The sequence below is a fragment of the Herpailurus yagouaroundi genome, unplaced genomic scaffold, assembly GCF_014898765.1.
Source record: "Herpailurus yagouaroundi ecotype Mexico unplaced genomic scaffold, PumYag 159, whole genome shotgun sequence".
In the NCBI taxonomy this organism is placed as follows: domain Eukaryota; kingdom Metazoa; phylum Chordata; class Mammalia; order Carnivora; family Felidae; genus Herpailurus; species Herpailurus yagouaroundi.
The window spans coordinates 47189850-47207946 of NW_024412400.1; the positions used below are offsets into that span (position 1 = coordinate 47189850).

At 40.3% G+C, this 18097-nt stretch overlaps 1 protein-coding gene across 13 annotated transcripts in view; it reads left to right on the forward strand.

Moving 5' to 3' along the window:
- Positions 1–18097, forward strand: part of MBNL1 (muscleblind like splicing regulator 1) — a 209973-nt gene that overhangs the window by 18350 nt on the left and 173526 nt on the right. For 10 of the 13 annotated variants that reach the window (XR_005792149.1, XR_005792150.1, XM_040480517.1 and 7 more), the window contains exon 1: positions 5586–5693. The exons of 2 other annotated variants lie outside the window; for them this stretch is intronic. The gene's annotated coding sequence lies outside the window, so the exon portion shown is untranslated. Of the gene's footprint in view, positions 1–5585; positions 5694–18097 lie in introns of those variants that run through there. One more of the 13 variants, XM_040480528.1, reaches the window with a different exon arrangement.

The following is an 18097-nucleotide window of genomic DNA, read 5'->3' on the forward strand; positions in this document are numbered from 1 at the left end:
GCAGACTCCAGGCTCCGAGCTGTCAGCACAGAGCCTGATGTGGGGCTTGAACCCACGAGCTGGGAGATCATGACCTGAGCTGAAGTCAGAGGCTTAACCAACTGAGCCACCCAGGTGCCCCTATACTGTGTTGACTTTAAGCAAAAGCATGTGCGTGCATGCACACACACACCCATCCACTATAAATCTTACTTCCCTGGGGGCATGGATGTGGTCATCTTAGAGATTCTTTTTAGCTCTGAGATGTAAGATTCTAATGTTTACTGTATCTCACTTCCGCTGGCCCTCAGCCATTCGCTGTCCCTGTGGTACACTTCCTGCCCCTTGTTCTGGGATTAGACCATTAGCCTCCACATAGCAGTCAGGACAGTACTTCAGTTCTTTCTGTGAAAAGCAAACTTGGATCATGCATCATCCCACCTCTAATACAACGGAACACTTCAATAGTTGTCACTGACCACAAGCATCATGGCTGTAGTTATACATTTTGAGTGTGATTAATTTGATTGGGATTCATTGTTCTCACTTGACTGTAAGTTCCTTGAAGTTGGGTACCCCATTCATTTTTATTCACTGTTGGTTTTCTAGCCTTTGTGTGAACCTGGAATTCAAGACTCTAGACCTCCAGTTTCCACCTCTTTGAATGGTCTTTCAAGATGTTCTGCCCCTCCTTGAGGTCTCTGCCCATCTCTGACCACCTCAAACCTTGACCACGCTGTTTAACATGCACCCCCATCCCATTAATCTGCTTTCTGTTACTTCATAGCACTTATCTCCATCTGAAATTGCTTCCCATGCTTATCTGTTTCTTTCTATTTATTCTTTACTTGTTTAGTGCCTGGTTCCCCATAGCATGCTCTAAATTCCTTGAGGATAGTAACTGAGCTGTGCTAATTTCTCTAACTATATTGCCCAGAACAGGACTTAGCATGGTGGGTGCTCAATCAACATATGTGAAAGGAACAGAACGATTATGTGAAAAGTGTTTTCTGATAGAAAAAAGGAAGGAGGAATGGAAAAAAATGGGAGGAAGAAGAAAAAAAGGAAAAAAGTAGAGGTTGAAAATTGTACTGAAATCTAGGGTGGCCCTTCTTTCCATTGAACGTGGGGAAACATGATGTCTATATTAGATATTGTTATGGCCCCAGTGTTTTTAAGGAAAACAATGACAATAAATGGTCTGAGAGAGTCAGAAGACACTGATGCCAGTTCTGCTCTGTCATGGGGCCAATTTACTTCTACAATGTTCTCTGGTCTAACAAAGGAACAGGGCCAGACCGCCTCTAATGCTCCATTCCCAACTCAAATTCTGTGGCTTTAAACTTTTAATTCTGAAATGTATTTGTTTTATACTGCCCTATTGCCAGATGCCAAAATAATTATATTGAAGATTTAGATTCAACTTTTAGGTAAAATAGCTTAATTGAGACATGCCCAAATCAAATTAACATTTTAAACCCAGCTTTAGTCTTTATAAACATTTTAAGACAAATATGTTGATTTTATATAATATTTTCACACCTATGTGATTGACACATTAAGTGGCATATGTATTATATATACAATGCGTTGTATTACATAACATACTATATATACATAACATGTAATAGAATATAAGTTATATTTAAATACTGGGTATAATTTATAAAACTTACTTGGCAAGTAAAATATTAAAGGTCCCTGAAGGTAAACTAAAGTCATGTAACTCTATCAGTATATTTATTCAGATACTTGAACAAATTTGAATCCAGGCTATAGAAGAGTGCCTCCCTCCTCCACTGTGAAATTTAATAGAGATACATTTAATGTATCTGCTTAAAATGGATTCTCCATACAAAAATGTTTCTAACTCTTCACTGCCTTCCAGAAGCTTCTTCTCTCAACCATATGTATTTAAACATGAGCTAGAAAGCAAAGATCTGCATCTGGGTCTCAGTTTTGACAGTGTCTTGCAATGGATTATTTTTATCCTGGTATAATAAAAACAGTATTCCTAGATCAGTGATTCAAGACCTTTTCATATTTCAATTTTTTAAAAAAACATACCTTTTTGGGGTATTTTCACTGAGTTTTTGTTTTGTTTTGTTTTGTTTGGCCAGGAAAGGCAAATCACATTTGGGAGGCTATGAGAACTTACTGAGCTATAAATGTGTATGTAGGACAAGGAAGATACAATTCATACACATGCTCACACATTTACACAGGTGCTTCACAGACTCCCATCTGAGTGAAAAAGATAAATGCTACCATTTCCTTTATCTGCATTATTGGTGAACCTGGTAGTTGATATTATCTCTAAAAACCATATTGCTTAACTGCATTTCTATTGGGATTCATTGGTATAATTAAGACTTGAATGGTTTGAAATATTTCAGAAACCGGCAGTGAACATTCTTTCCTTTATCTAAAACGGTAGTTCTGTTTCATCTGAAATTGTTTTCTATAATTTCCCTCTCCACCCACAAATGACCTTCTTTTTATACTTATGGATCTACTCACTCATGAGCCCGTGAACTGTCAGTACACTTCACAGAAGCATAGGAAACCATACTGCTAATACTCTCCTGGCACTGAGGGACTATCATTGGTATTCTAAATGGGAAACTATTTACTTTTTATTACTAATGATTTTTTAATAATTTCCACAATTTAAAATGTGGTTAGAATGCTACTGGTAGTTGAAAGCTAGCAACATGATTTAATATTTTTAACATGTGATCTGGTTCTTGTTACAGTGCTTCAAAATTTTCAATATCATTACTCATGGTATAATATCATCTGTAATAACATATTAAGCAAAGTCACTGGCAACGAAGTTTTATATCACAATTTATTTTGACACATTTTTGAGTCCTAGATTGACCATTATTTTATATGAGTTTTGTTAGCCATCCCTTTTTCCTTCATCTAACGTAAAGTAACATTTTTTTCTCTTCTCAGTCATTTACGAGGATGTTTATTTTACCGCTTCTAACATTCAAGGGTCTTTCTTGTATTTCTTTGTATTCTGTTCGGTGGAGCAGAAAATCTGTCTCAGTTTCAATTTCTCTTTTGTTCCCAGAACTTCCCCCCTTCTCCAGTGCCGAAGTGGAAAAACAATTTCCCTTCTTGCACCATACACAGGTCCAAAGTCCTGTTTTTCACCATGTTGCTCCAAACAGCAAATACCCACAAGAAAAGAGAGCACCAAAGTGCTAACTTGGAAGTCTACAAGGGTCTGAGAACAATTGAAAATAAATTCCCACAATGGGGATTAGTCCTTAGCGGTCCACTGGACATCCTGAGGTGTGTGTGGAAGCCAGCTAGGGCACCAACCTGTTAGCAGACGCATAGGTGGCCCAGCTCAGAAGTCATGGGTTCGTTGTCATGGAGAACGAAAGGCAAATTGAAGACATTAAAAGGCAAGTAGCAAACAATCCAGTAGGCTAAGCCAGGGATTTGGGAGTCTCCCAAGGTTCCTCCCTTCCTCATTCCCTGCGTGAGTCATTTTTCCAGTCTGTCCACACCCATTCACCCTTCTTCTATGGGCCGCCACCCCGCACTCCCATTCACCCTCAAGCTGCTGCCACAGGATCTTTCTGAAATACAAATCCAAACTCTACCTACCTATCCCCTTGCTGTATAAACTCTTCCGTTTCATCATGGTGTTCAGAGTAGAGACTCCTGGGCTTAACGCAGACCTGCTTTTGGCTCATCTCCTGCTACTCCCCTACACTTACCCTTCCTTCACCTCTAACAGGAAGGCTGATAGGCCCGTTGTATTGACCATGCTCTTTCCTTCACTCGTCCAGCCCCAACTCCCTTTCCATCTCGCTAATTCCTATATACCTTTCAAGGCACCTGTTCAAAATAACTCCTCCAGGAAGCCTTCCCTAACCTTCCTCAGGCCCCCTTGGGCTTGCCTACACCATCTTAGCATTCACCCCTCAGGCAGAGTTAATTGGTTTGTCTCTTTCCTAGTAGAAGTATCATCCTTGACTGTGTAGGGACTGTGTTATCCATTCTTGTAGCTCTGGCATAGCAGGCATTCGATGTAGTTGTTGCAGTGAATGCCGAATTAGAAGGAAGGAAGTCCTCCCAGCTACTAATTGGCAGATAGAGAATGCCCATTCCTGTCCTCTGAGAAAGTGTCAGTGTCCTCTTAATCTACTTCAACTGTGTGTGTGCTTGGGTACTTTTTAATGATTAACACTGATAAGTAGGGCCATCTAATTAATTAATTAACTAGTTAATTAATTAATTAATTTGTATGGAAGGGAGCAGTGCACAGTATCAACTCAGTGATTTGTGGATCTAGTCAAGGGTCAGAACTCAAGTCTGCTTTAGTGCCTCTGGACTTATTTCTGAACCTTAGCACCTTTCATGATCTTTTTCCTTCTCCTCCGGAAGCCAGCCGCACCCTCTTTAACACAACTTAATAAAGTTGTAGGAAGAACACTGCACCTTACCTACCATTTCATTCCAGATTGTGCCCAAAACATGGCACCAATGGTTTAAATTAGATTCATTATTGAACAAGTTATCAAAATTCCTTAAATCCAAAGGAAATTCTGCCCCCAACTCCAAAACATTATCACATCACATTAACCCCAAATTCTTTCCATTCAAAGGGAAGCCAAGTTACATCTTACAACACCCAATGAATTATGATTCGGGGCTGTGGTTTCTTTTGCTCCAACAATAATATGACTTATGTGCCTTAGAATATTCCAGTATTTCAGAAAATGGCATTTTATTTTTAAAGAAGGGGCTGTGCTTTTCTATAAATCATGTAATGCGGAGTTGGGAAGAAAGGGTTTTACATTCCAAATATTATTTACAAGCTAGACGGGAAACTGGAACAGGAGTTTTTGTGCTTGTGTGACAATCAGTTTTACTAAGGAACTGCAAAACTGCGCACACGCCGTTACTTGAGGCAGACACACACTGGCAGCCTTGCAGATGTTTTTCCCGCCTGTGAGCCATCCAGGTTCAAAAACTGTGTCGTGCATTTTAAGGCGGCAGCCCCATCCGATCCTTACCGTTTCATGCCGATCCGATTCTCACCTTCAACCTAACCTTGCCGGCTTCCTTATAAAAGACCCATCCACCGGCCTCTTTAAAAAAAAAAAAGAACCTATTTGTCCGCCCGGCTGGTCGGAAGGAGCAGAAAGTAGTAGGGGTGCGTCCCGTTTGCACTATAGCCCGGCTGCAATAATGTTGAACGTGTAAGATGGAACATACCACCGGTTGGCTGCGGGGATGAACCTCGCCAGCGCCGGCTGCGGTTTCCTTTTGCCGGTGCGCCGACCCGCGAGCGGCCACGACCACCCCTTGCGGACTTTGTTCGGTTGAGGGGCGCCAGGGCGGCCCGGGGAAGGGCGGGAGGGCGGCGGAAAGTTGAAGCGCGTTTTTTCGCGGCCGCGTGCGTCCGGGAGCTCGACGAGTCCGCCCCGGGCTTCCTGGTGGGGCTGGGCTGGCGGGGGAGGGGCCGCGCAGCAGCAGCGGAAACCAGACCTCGGCGATAAGAGGCTGCACAGCGACATGCAACAGTCTTTCCACTGCAGCTGAATGAGTTGTGGCGCTCACAATGCTCCCGTGACCGGGAACTGACAAGTTCAATTTTAAATCGCGGGCCTCTTGGAATCAGGACTCCCACAATGCCTTGGGCACTCGGTCGGCAGTCGGGCTGCCTCTGAAAAAAAATGTGAGAGGTAAGTTTCCCTGTTCACAGTTTCCTCGCGCTGCTCCGCTGCTCTGCATTGTTTGTACTCTTTCGGGGCTGTACATGGCTGAAGGAGGAAGTGAGAGGAGGCTCCGGCCGGCCGCGTCTCGTAGCGGCAGCGGCTGGCTCGCCGCGGTGGAGGCTTCCCTCTCGCACAGCAGCTCGAGCTGGAGGGAGAGCGGGAGGTTGCAGCTGCAGCCCAGCTCCGAGCCGCCCTTCCCGGGGCTCTGCGGACACTGTCAGAGCGCAGCCAGCTTCCAGCTTGGCAGCCGAGGCAGAAAGAGCAAGAAAGAAAGAGAGAAAGAGGCGGGGGGCGGCGGGGGGGGGTGGTGGGGGGGGATGAAAGAAACAGGTGCGTGGAAGTGTACTTACAACTTAATGACCTTCGTCAGGAGGAGACGCGAGCCCATCAGACGCGAGCCACGGTGTCTCCCAAGAGATCCCGCATCCCTGTCCCCGGGGGCTGCCATCCAGCCCCGGTTTTCATCTGGGCCAAATATGTGCACGCAAAGGTTAATTCTCTGCCTGCTACCCATAAATTACGCATGACATGTTTAGCTGGGCTTCCTTATATGGAGAGTGCTGTATTTCAGTCCAGTTTGCCTTTTGCCAAGTTTACAGGGCGGAAGACGCCCTGCATGAGAGGGCTCCTCTCCCCCCCCCCCATCGTTTTGTAGTGCGTCACTGAAAAACTGTAAGAAAAGTAAGTATAGACGCTCTCTGGGTGGAGCCGCAGTTGGTTGAATTGCTTTCACGAAAGGTTGAGGAGGAAAAGTAGTTAGTACTTGGGTTCTGGTTTTTAGACAAAAGCAGGACAAATATGTAGTGCGGGGCGCGCCACCCCCACACTTTTTTTTTTTTTGAAACGGAGCCGGAATCTGTTATTGGTAGTAATGTGTCATGTGAGAATACTTTGATTCCAGAGCTTGTAACACGAGCAGGTATATGGTGGAGCTTGTGTTGGCCCCTCTCACGGCACTTTACAACTACAGGGGTGTTGCTACAAGAGTCATTGTGTTCTTAAGTCTCTCCCTGGCCCTGAGAGTAGACGGCTGCTGCTGGGATTTGATGGTGTGTTTCCGTGGAGTGTGCTTCCCTGGGAGTAAAACGGAGTAAGAAGCTGCCAGAAAGGTTATTTGCCACTGTCTTTACTTTGTATGCCCCACCAGCACAGGCACAAGCGATAGCAGATGGATGGTAAAACTCTGCCGTCCTCTGAGGCGTTTCTTAAACAAATTAATACACCCAGAAAAAGTCATAATTAATGCCCTTTGGATTTGCAGGCCCTCTGCAAGGCGCTTTGAAATCCTACACCCGTGGACGCCGTGTTCCTCCCTCCTGGGTTTGAACACAGTGTCTGTTTATACACAGAGGGTATTTAGTACATAACTAGTCTATACCCGCATAAGTAATCCACTCCATGTTGTCTGTGTGGGTTCCTGAGAGCGTTGGTGTCTCTCCTTGTCTTGCTGTTGAGATAGGAAAAAAAAAAAAAAAATCACTGAGGCAGTTAAAACGGAAGTTCAAGGACTGTGAAACTCATCTTGAGAATATTTAGTTCAATACTTAGAATGCCTTAGATGTAGAGTTACAGCCAGAGACACTGAATAAAGTTACTTTGTAGCCTGAGAAAGCACACTGTTGACACTTGTATCTTTGCTTTCTTAAAGTCGGTGGGTGACAGCTATAGCTAGAAACTGTTTTTTTAGGAACCTGACAGTGTTCTGATTCTCATTCATGTGGTGTATTAGCATGGCGGTGAAATTCTTTTGGATTATTGTGTTGGTAGGGCTTTTTTTCAAGATGTAGACATAGTTTTTAGTTTTATTTGTTTAATGGGGGGTTTCCCTCACCGAGCACTAGAAAAGTTTGCCTTTTGTGTTTGAGGGAACAGGTTAGGTCAGCACCAGAAAACCTGTTCATCCATCCGTCTATAATTACAGTGTCACTTAAGACATAATAATCAGGTTTTATTATTACTAAGAGACTCAGAAAAGCTCGCATGTGCCTAGTTTAATTTTTTTTTTCTCATGTTACTAAGAACAAATTTGTGTGCAGATACACATCGAGTGTGGTACTCAATGCAGCCATGCCAGTGGAGAATCCAAAGTGTTTCATGGTTTAAAATATTATTGCTTGTGTTTACATTTCCACATTTGAGGCAAACTTAAGACTCCAAGTTGAATTCATTAAATTCTGTTTCCAGAATTCTGTTCTTCCTCTGGGCACAGAATTCCTATGAAATGAAGCACTGGGTTCTGTTCCAGACCAAGAACAGAGTATCCCAAGGTTTCTCCTGGGGTGAGGGGAAGAGTCAAATCCTATTTCTCATTGAAGCAGGGCGTGTTACTTTATTATATAAAATCTCCTATTTTTATTGTAAGCAAAAAGGTTGCCCTTGGCATTTATCGGTGTTGCCGTTCCTTAGACCTGTGTTTGATATCTCTTATTTATGAAAACAGAGAATAGCCTTTTGCTGCACCTTCTGGTTTTCTGCTTGGTGACTGAAGATGCACAGGTTCGAGAACATCTCAGATCTTGCTTAGAAGAAGCTAAAGAGAATAGGTTGCTGGGGTTTCTTACGCCCTTAAGAGAAAGTCATCAGGGTGTGCAATAGAAAGGCAGGGTGAGGGGAGTGAAGGAAGGAAGCAAAATGTATTCACTTAAATGTTTGGCTCAAAATAAAATCCTAGCAGCAATGCTGATTATAGAAGATGTTACATAGGAAGATTTTGAAGTGATGGCCTTTTAGGTTCAAGAGCTTCGTATTTTTGGAAATCCAGAATTGCCACCCAATGCGGTAGCCACTAGCCACATGTGGCTGTCGAGCATTTGAAATGTGGCTAGTTGGGACTGAGATTTGCTCTAAGTGTAAAATACCTTTTGGATTTGGAAAACTTTGAATGAAGGGAAGAATGTAAAGCATCTGATTCGTATTTTTAATACTGATTATGTGTTGCAGCGATAATATTTTGGATAGATTGGTTTCAGTAGAATATTCAGTTAGATTAATTTCACCTGTTTCTTTTTACTTTTTTAAAATACGACTACTAGAAAACCTAAAGTAACAAATGTGGCTTATATTACATTTCTATTGGACAGTGCTGTTCTCAAATAGATCAGGGGAGCAGAATTCTGAGAGAAAGCCTCGCGAGTTTGCTGGTTAAAATAATAAAACTGACTTTTATTTTCACAAGCTAAAAAAGTATATTATACACACAAATACCTTGTCTTTCTTATCCATTGTAACCAAAATCTAAGAAAACACACTACCTAACATCTATTTTTATTTCCTCAAAACTACTATTTAGTTTAGAGATTTAATGGTGAGGTAGTAATAACAGAGAAAAGGCTTATAATTAGTGGATGAGTCCTAACACCTCTCAAAGGCCAGAATAGAGTATGATTGCTACTTAGGAACATTTTAGAGACACTATAGCTATCATTGTCCTGAAGTTACCAAACATAAACGAGTCACTAAAACTTATTTTAAAAATAGAGTTTTTGGTAAATAGCAATTATCCTCAAATGCTTAATATGTATTTTCCTTTCCTATGGCTTTCCTTCCTTAGAAAATAAAAACATCAAGTAAATCCAAACAAACTCCTGACCAAATTGTTAATTAATAAATTCACAAGAATGAGATTTTCACTTGTATGGTATAAGGCATTGTTTTGAATATTAGGAAACGTAAAAATATGTTTCTGTGGTAATACGGGCTTTCAGGAATTTCTATACACGGAGACATTGTCTTTATAATTTGGACACATTCTTGAGAAAGCATCTGACTTGCAAACAAAGCACAATGGCATAGGTCCTGGAAACATTCCCCTCAGATATTTTCATAACTGAAGTCCATTTTGCCATACACAGTGAGTGTTAAGCTGAAAAAATGCGCTTCTTTTTTTACCATATAAAGCATGCTTACTTTTATTTCCTTGAAGGATGCCAAAGATATAGGACAGGATGGATGTAGTGGGTTCTTTCCACGGGCAGGGCAGGTTTTAGAGAACCTCAGAAGAGTTGCCTCCTGGCTTGGTGCCATTTTGAATCTGTCTCTCACTATATGAGGCGTAACTGCCATTAGTGTCGATGCATGTAGGGAGTGTGGGGGGAACCATGATCCCCATTAACTTTACATATCATTTCTGATGAGTCATGGAGCATATTCACTAATGGTTGGAGAGATATTGATTGCAAAGCAGAGAATTCAAGAACAGCTATTGACATGTGGCATTAAGTGTCTCTAGACGTATTTTATATTTTTAGATTTGAGATAGGGAAATTGATTTTTATGTAGTGTTTTTCATATTATGCAAATATATATTTATATAAACATTACAGCTATATCCTGGAAAAAAACACTTAGCAAATACATGTTTATAGGTTTTTATATATTATTATTAGTTTTTAATGACTCTAGTACCTCTTTTATGGACAATTCTTTACGTTTTCCAAGAGACATCTTAACATGGGTGCCCATGACATCCATAAAAATGAAGAATCTTGAAAGCATTTATGTTATAGTATTAGGCATTATATAGTTGACACTTTTCCCACTGTTTTTGAGGTCTTATTCAGGTTTCTGTGATTATCCTTTGCTAAAACAGTTCAGGATGTAATAATCTCATGATGAAAGGTAGCCACCTTGCATGGAGTGAAGAATTCCTTTTCCACTGAGATCAACTCTTTTAAAAAGGAGATGTTTCTGAAATAACTGTTATGCTTCCAGTAGTATGTATACAGCAAAAGAAAAACTGTCATCTCCATGGGCGTTGTTTTAAAAATTGAGAAGTATAGGGGTGCCTGGGTGGCTCAGTTGGTTGAGCGTCCGACTTCGGCTCAGGTCATGATCTCTCAGTTCATGAGTTCGAACCCCGCGTCAGGCTCTGTGCTGACAGCTCAGGGCCTGGAGCCTGCTTCGGATTCTGTGTCTCCCTCTCTCTCTGCTCCTCCCCTGCTCACACTCTCTCTCTCTCTCAAAAATAAATAAAGATTAAAAAAAATTTTTTTAAATAAAAATTGACAAGTATATCTTTTATATATCCAAAGAGGTGAATAACAGTTGATGAGGTACATACTCACGCATGTGGACACAATTTTTATGTGAGTGTTTGTGTGAAAGCTAGGTGTGCCCGAGACAATGCTAATAATTTATTCGAATAATCTGGATGTTAAATAACATCAAAGTATTAAAAAGAATTGTGCTAAATAGCGTATAATCTAAAGTCAGTGCAAATATCAACTCCTGTCCCTCTTTAACTGATACTTCTTCCTCCAAAGAATTTTTAAAAGGAACTTACATTTAACAGTATATTTTCATTTTTAAAACAGCTTGGGAGCTATTAAGAATGAACTTGTTTTAAAGAGCTAACAAGATTCGAGGATCATGGGAACAAGTTTAATCATATGAAATAAACATCACAGTCGATTTGAGAGATTTTATTTTGTATTGTTGATTTATAAGTGAATATGTGTTGTGGCAAAAATAGCAAGCTAGGCTCAGTGAAATCTACCAAACTTAGCCAAAGTACACTTGTTCAAAGAAGTAGCAGTCTGATAGCAGAAGTTAAGAGTTTTGAAAATAACTGTAAGTAGAAAGTGAGATTTCATAAACAGTGGCTTGGTAACATGGTTTTGGAAGTTCAGATAAGGAAAACTAAGTCTTAATGTAGCCCTGACCAATACATATAATAAAGGAAACAATCCTAATGCATAAATAATGGGGAAAAAAGCTATTCTTCATTTTCCAACCATACAAAAATATTCTATTAAGCCAGTTTTAATTATATATATTCAGTGGATATTTCCATATTTCTCATGCATTTATACTCAGCATCCCGACATGGGATTTTTGTATGTGTTCTAGTCCATTTATCTGGTTCATTTTTTTAGTAGAAACATACGGATTTCCAAATGTCCTATATGAGAATAATTGATAGCTTTTGCCATCAGTTTTACTGTTGAAGCACCAAATAGTTACTATGTGTCAGGAGACCAGCGTGGGTAATGAATTTGAACAGTGGATGGAGAGAAATTGCCCAAGACTAGGTTGAAAGTAAACTGACAGTGACAGTGAGGTTGTTTACAATGAGGTTGTTTTCTAAAAATGTATATATTAAAGTTAAGAAGTGGAAATAATGCTAAAATGTATTGAAAAAGCAGTGATTTCCTTTTGGGAAAAGAGATGCATAAAGCGTGATGAGCAGCATTGAGAGAAGTATATATTAGCCAGGAGATTTTAATCAGAAACAGCCTGAGTATCCAGTCTCATGTGACATTGAATAAAAGAGAAATGAAGAAATAAAAGCAGAAGGTACTAAATGATGGTTTCAGACACAGGTATAATTGTCCCAATTAGGAGTACAGTTTTGTGGGTTTTGAAAAATAATAAATGCTTTAAGTAGATAGTCTGTGGAATGTGTGGCAACATCATCTATACCTTCTTATTTGAGTTCGCAGCATACTAACATCTGTCTACAGTGATTGTGACTGAACAGACTCTTCCAGAAAATGCTAAAAAAGTGTGGTAACAATAATATGTGCAGTGGGAGTGTGAGGAAATATAAACAGAGACTTTACAGTTTAATAGTCAAAACACATCACAAGCATGTTAAATAGCAAGAATGCCAAAATAAGGCATTATGCAGTTCATATTTAGAACATCGTTAAAGGCATTTTTTGAACTTGATTTAGAGTTAGAACTTACAAGACCAGTCAGAGCTTATAGTATCTACAATTTGTAGTCCTGTGTCTAGCAATCTGTTTGCCAGCATTGTTGATGGGAGTAGTAATGAGACATTCACATTTTATTTGTTTCTGCCCTTCTCTGATTGCAAGAAAAGAATTACTTTTGCAATGACCTTTTAGCACTCCATGTGGATGGGTAGCTCTTATCCTAGCAGAAAGATAGTCTGGGGTCGGTGGTGGTAGTCCGGATAGGTGACAGATACAAAGAAAGGAAGGCATAGAGGCCTGCTGTCCGGCAAAAGTTGTTGGGAAAAGCTCTGAACCATTGGCTGGACTTGTGACTCAGCATTCCTCAGCCAAAGGCCCCCTCATTGATATTTCTCTTTACCAAATTTTAGTTTCAGGAAGTAGTGTACGAAAAGATACATCAGTTCTTATAAACAGCCTCTAAGTTCGTTTTGAAAGCCCCAGTGTTTGTTGTAGTGCAGGCAGAACAATAAAAAACAGACCTCACTGGGGGAGAACTTTTGAAAAGTGGAACACACTCGGCAAATGTAGGAGGTGATATCAGTGTTCCTATTATCATTTTAAAATTTCCGGTTCTGGATATACTTACTGCATTTTTGTCTGTGTTTTGAAAGGAACAAATGACTTTGTTGGTGGGGGGGGGGTGGTGGGTAGGCATAGAGAAGCTTCACAATGTATAGACTTTATTTTATACCAGATCTGACTGGATATGCGATCTGGGAACAACCATTGACTCCTTCCAGTCCTTAAGTTCTGTATCTGTGAAGTTCTAAACATATAAATAATAATTAGTAGAAGTTGTACTTTGCTGTCCATTTCTTTATAAAATAGCTCATTTAATCTTTTTCTGCAGCTGTAAAATAGGCCTTATGACCTTTATCTTCAGGATTAAGTAGCATGGCTAGACAGCTCTTTCTGTCATTTGTAGAATTATGAGGCTTGTTTTCTGTCTTTATTCAAATGTCCAGTTTTTAACCAATTGGAAATGGTCTATAAAGAATAGTAATGAGGGTAAGAACCGTCATGGTGATTACTTACATTTTGGACTGCTTCCTGTGTGCCAGGGTAAGATTTACGAGTCAATTCATGTATTCCTCAGAACAACCCTGTGCCATGGTTACTGTCGATATCTCAGCTTCGCAGATGGGGAAACCGAGGCACTGACGAGTTAATAGTCACGAGTGGCGTCGCTAATAAGTAGCACAGCAAGGAGTTGAACCAGGGTGGCCCAGTTCTAGAAGCCATGTTTGTACGTGAAAGACTGAAAGCAGATTTAAAGAATGCTTGTGTTAGTGTGAATGGGAGATCAAGACTGCAGACATTTGGAATACTTTAGCAGAGTCGCACTTGCTCCAGTGTTTGGGGAGGCTCGAAAAGAATGAACAGAAAGAGGATAGAGAGAAAAGGCATAGGGCGAGGTGGGCAGCATATAGAGTAGGGAGAAGGGAGGAATTAGGTGGGAAAGGAGGTTGGCACTACGCGTTGGGGGGCATTGAGAAACAGGTGGGACGAGTTTGACACCCAGCTGGGAACGTGAGACGTTTGGCCAGGCGCGTAACCCGACAGGCACCTATTCTAGTGACAATTTAGAGGAAGGATAGGACGCACAGGATGAAGTAGAGATTGTAGGAAAGAGATGAAGGACTGAGGGAAATGATGGGAAGTGACAAGGAGGACATGTTCCCTGGGGGAGAAGTGACAGGCATAGGGTCCATAGGATGTAGCAACTGACTAGATGTGGACGTGAAAGGGAATGGGAGGTGTTAAAAATGATTCTTAAAATATAGTAAGAATCGTTTAAACTTTCCATCAGAAAAGTTTTACATAAAAATTTCAATCTTTAATGTAAATTCTGTTCATTATGTTGCTACTTGCGAGCTCTTTTATGGTCAGGAACTTTATTCTAAATATCGGTAAGATAAAAACACTTGATATTGTGTTCTGTCAGGAACTCTATAACTCGATTAAGTGGACGCTGCGTGTTAACTTCTTAAACCATGCCATTTCTGTGTCCACCGCTTTTAAATAAAGCACAGGATCTGAGGAGCTGTAGAAGGTCGCCAAATTCTTCATCCCAAATTGGTAATTCTGAAGTAAGCATAATTTCCTCTTTAGGCGTATGTTGTTATTTGCTAGGAAGTGTTGCAGTGTTGGCCAGGTACTTCTGGTCCCTCATTAAAGGAACACCGGTGTAACCTGGCCTCTGTGATAAAGCAGGTGTCACACAGATACATGATAAAGTAAGTTTGCAATGTGCTCAATGCCACTGACATTTCTGCTTCTCAGACCTTGCTATTTTAGGGAACGTATCAGTATAACTGTGAGATTCTCTTTCCTGGAAATAAAACTCCTTAATAATCAGACACTGTTACAAACAGAATGATGTACATATGGGAATAAGTAAGCAGTTACACTGAGTTAACAGTTTCTTGGTGTTGTGAGGATAGTTATGTTTTGAATAGAATAGAAAGCTTTAGAGGCATTCTCACAGGCCATTTTGCTTAAGGTCCTTACATGCTTTTTACAAGTAAATGGCTTAACATAGTTTAAGCAGAAAATGTCAGAGCAATGATAGATTATGTTGTATTTAACATGCACAGACAGATTCCCATGAAATCAGGACAGTTTTCAAGAAGGAGATTCTATTTATACCTATTTACCACTTATTATTTCTTTAGATGGGTATTTCCATGAGAAATAATAAAAATTGCTCTGTTTATGTCTTTATAGCATGTTTACAGAGAGCTAGAGAAAATAATGTTAACAGTGCTTTATTTCAGCTTTTGTTTTTATGCCTCTTAGTATTATGTCAGAGCCACACTTAGGATGTCTTTTTCTATTATTAGTTTATCTGATTTTTGCCTTGTGCTTATAAAGATAAGATAAAAATCTGTTCAGTTGCACTGTTAAGATAATGTTCACAAAATGTTCATTTTTTTAAGTAACTAAGATTAAATGGTGTTAAAATTAGAAATTCTTCTTTGCTTTCTCTGTTCATTGGGCTAATTTTAACTAGACAAATTTACTCCAAATTATTTTGAGCCATTATTTGAATTTCATTGCTCAGACATTTCAGGGAAAGCTGCATTGTCAATTTAGTGGCATTAGATAATATTTGGTTTTAAATGCCCCATCCAGAAGACTTTGAGAGATACGACAAGCATAGCAAAAGTGAACAACAGGGAATACAAGCAGATCTTTGACCCAGGTATAGAGTCTCTCTGAGGTATTGCATGACCTTTTCAAAAACTAATTTGAAATATCCAGAAGAATTGAGACTGTTGAAAAATCTATCCTTCAAGCAGAATTGTGCATGATGCTTTCTGGGGGACCTATATTTACTGAAAATTGCATGTGGGAAATGACTCAGAGAAACAGAGTTTTGAGGATGCGTTTTGAAAAGTAAATATTATTTTGGGAGCAATTAATACTGTGTTGGGAGAAAATATTGTGTCTGTTTCTCAGTAATGGATCAAAGTTTGCTAAGTGCTGAGGTCTTTTCACGTAAAAAGCTATTCTACTATGTTAACCATAAGGCCATACAGGGAAATCAGTTCATCCTTTGTGTTCTGCTAAATAAGCAATTAACAGACATACTTTGAGTACCTTTTAGAGTCAAGGGATTATAGTAGGGCAGAAGAGGATCCAAAGGAGAATTACTTAGTTTCTCTTCGTTGGCGTGTAATTGAGCTGAAGATAAAGACATGAAAAGTGAATAGTACAGTTGAGTATTGGTGCTATACTATTGAGTACCAAAGGAGGAAAGTCAAGGAAAGAAGAAAATCCAAAGAAGGAAGTCTTAGTGGAACTTAGTAGTCAAGGTGTGCTGTGTGGAGGAGCAATTTGTCTATCTGTTCAGCGTTTGTAAGGAAACGGGATGAACAGGGGCAAAGTAAGGAGGCCAGCTACCATATCCGAGTGTCTTCTCTGTGAGACACTGCCAGCTTATATTCTTTTTTGAAAGAATCACCTGGTAATGGTGTTAAACAGGGAACAGGCCTTCGTGGCAGGAGCCATCATTCTCTTGATAGAGGTGAGGAAACAGAGACACAGAGAGGTTAACCTGCTTGCCTGAAGTCACACAGCTGGTGAGCAGCCAAACTGAGCTGAACCCCTGTCTCTTCTTATTTCGTAACAGCATTTTTTGTTACCCCTTGATGATTCTTCTGGGGATGCAAGGGGTATAGTTACGATACAGTAAGTTGAAAACTTCACCCATACCACAAATGACACAAGTCAGGAAGGCGTAAATTTAACTTAAAAGGCTGCCAAATAAACTTTTGTCTTTCTGCTTTGACTTTGGCTTATAGTTTGACAAATGCTTATAATCTCTTTCTTAGATTTATAAACAAAACAAAACACCCTAGGCCTCCTGTCTTCAGCAGATATGAAAAGGGCTTGCAATGGTGTGACCTGTTACAACATTGCGTTTCGGGAGGCTCTCCAAGGAAGCTTTGTGAAGTTTCAGGAGATAATTTACTTTCACACCAATAATGTGATGCCATAAAATTTTCACTGAGAAATGATAGGGGTAGCTCCAGAGCACACACTAAATTCATTTATCTTCCTGATGTGGTTATTTCATGCTTTCGTGTTGTATCATGTTCACACAGCAGTCTGTGTGCCCTCAGCCACTGTGTGGCACAGCTTAGGATTTCAAGAGAGAAACTATCAACTGAAGACGTGTTCTGTTGGAGACATGTCACTTTGCTAACAAATTCCTCTCTTACAGAGCTGTTTAGAACACACAGCAAATGAAATTGTATAATGTCTAGGGAAGGAAAATGGTAGGCTCATGCCATTGTTTTGGGCCTCAAAGGAAAACCCTCTCACGTAGCAAATACCGATTGAGTACAGTGTCCACGTGCTGCTTGTCGTACCCCTTTATCCTGTCCCGGGCAGAGGTAAGACATGCTCTGTTCTCAAAGTAGTTTCCAGTGTAGTGATTGAAATGTTCACAAGTAATGTACGGGCAAAACAAAGTGGGCACGGGAGCCAAGAATAGGCTGCTTGTGGGCAGAGTGTGGAATTTGCCTAAAACCGTCCAGTAGACACGTTAACTCTTTACGTGCTCTGTATGTTGGAGGAAAGACAAAATCGACTCACAATTCCTTTTAGTTAATGTGATTCAACGCTTAAAGTGCTTGTTTTTCTGCGTAAGGATTGGATACATCAGCATGACCCAAATGCAGTGGCATCCTAGATGAGACAGAAACGATGGCTTGATTTCTGATGTTGGCACTTTGGGAGAAAGATGGGGACACATAGTTCATCCGAAGCTTCTTGGTGCTAACTCCTTGAGTAGGAGGTTAAATCACTCAGTATTGACAGTCAAGTTTCAGAGCCTGCGACTTTTATGTTAACAGAAAGGAAAAATCTGTAAGAGAGAGGTGTGTTGTATTTTACTTTAATGACAAAGGGTTTTGGATATGCACACGATGCTCTTTTTCCTCCAGCTTTTTCTTTGTGTGCAGGAAATAAAGCTGCATTTTGTAGGCTAGCTTCCAAACTTTCAAATGGTGAAAGTGCAACTGTGCGTATTTTGTGCGACCCCATTCAGCTGTGAAGTGTTCATCCCTTGTTTCCAGGATTTAATCTGCAGGCTGGGTTAGAAGACTCAGAATTTTCATTTCATGGCTTACTACTATTCATTTTTAATCATAAACATTCATTTAA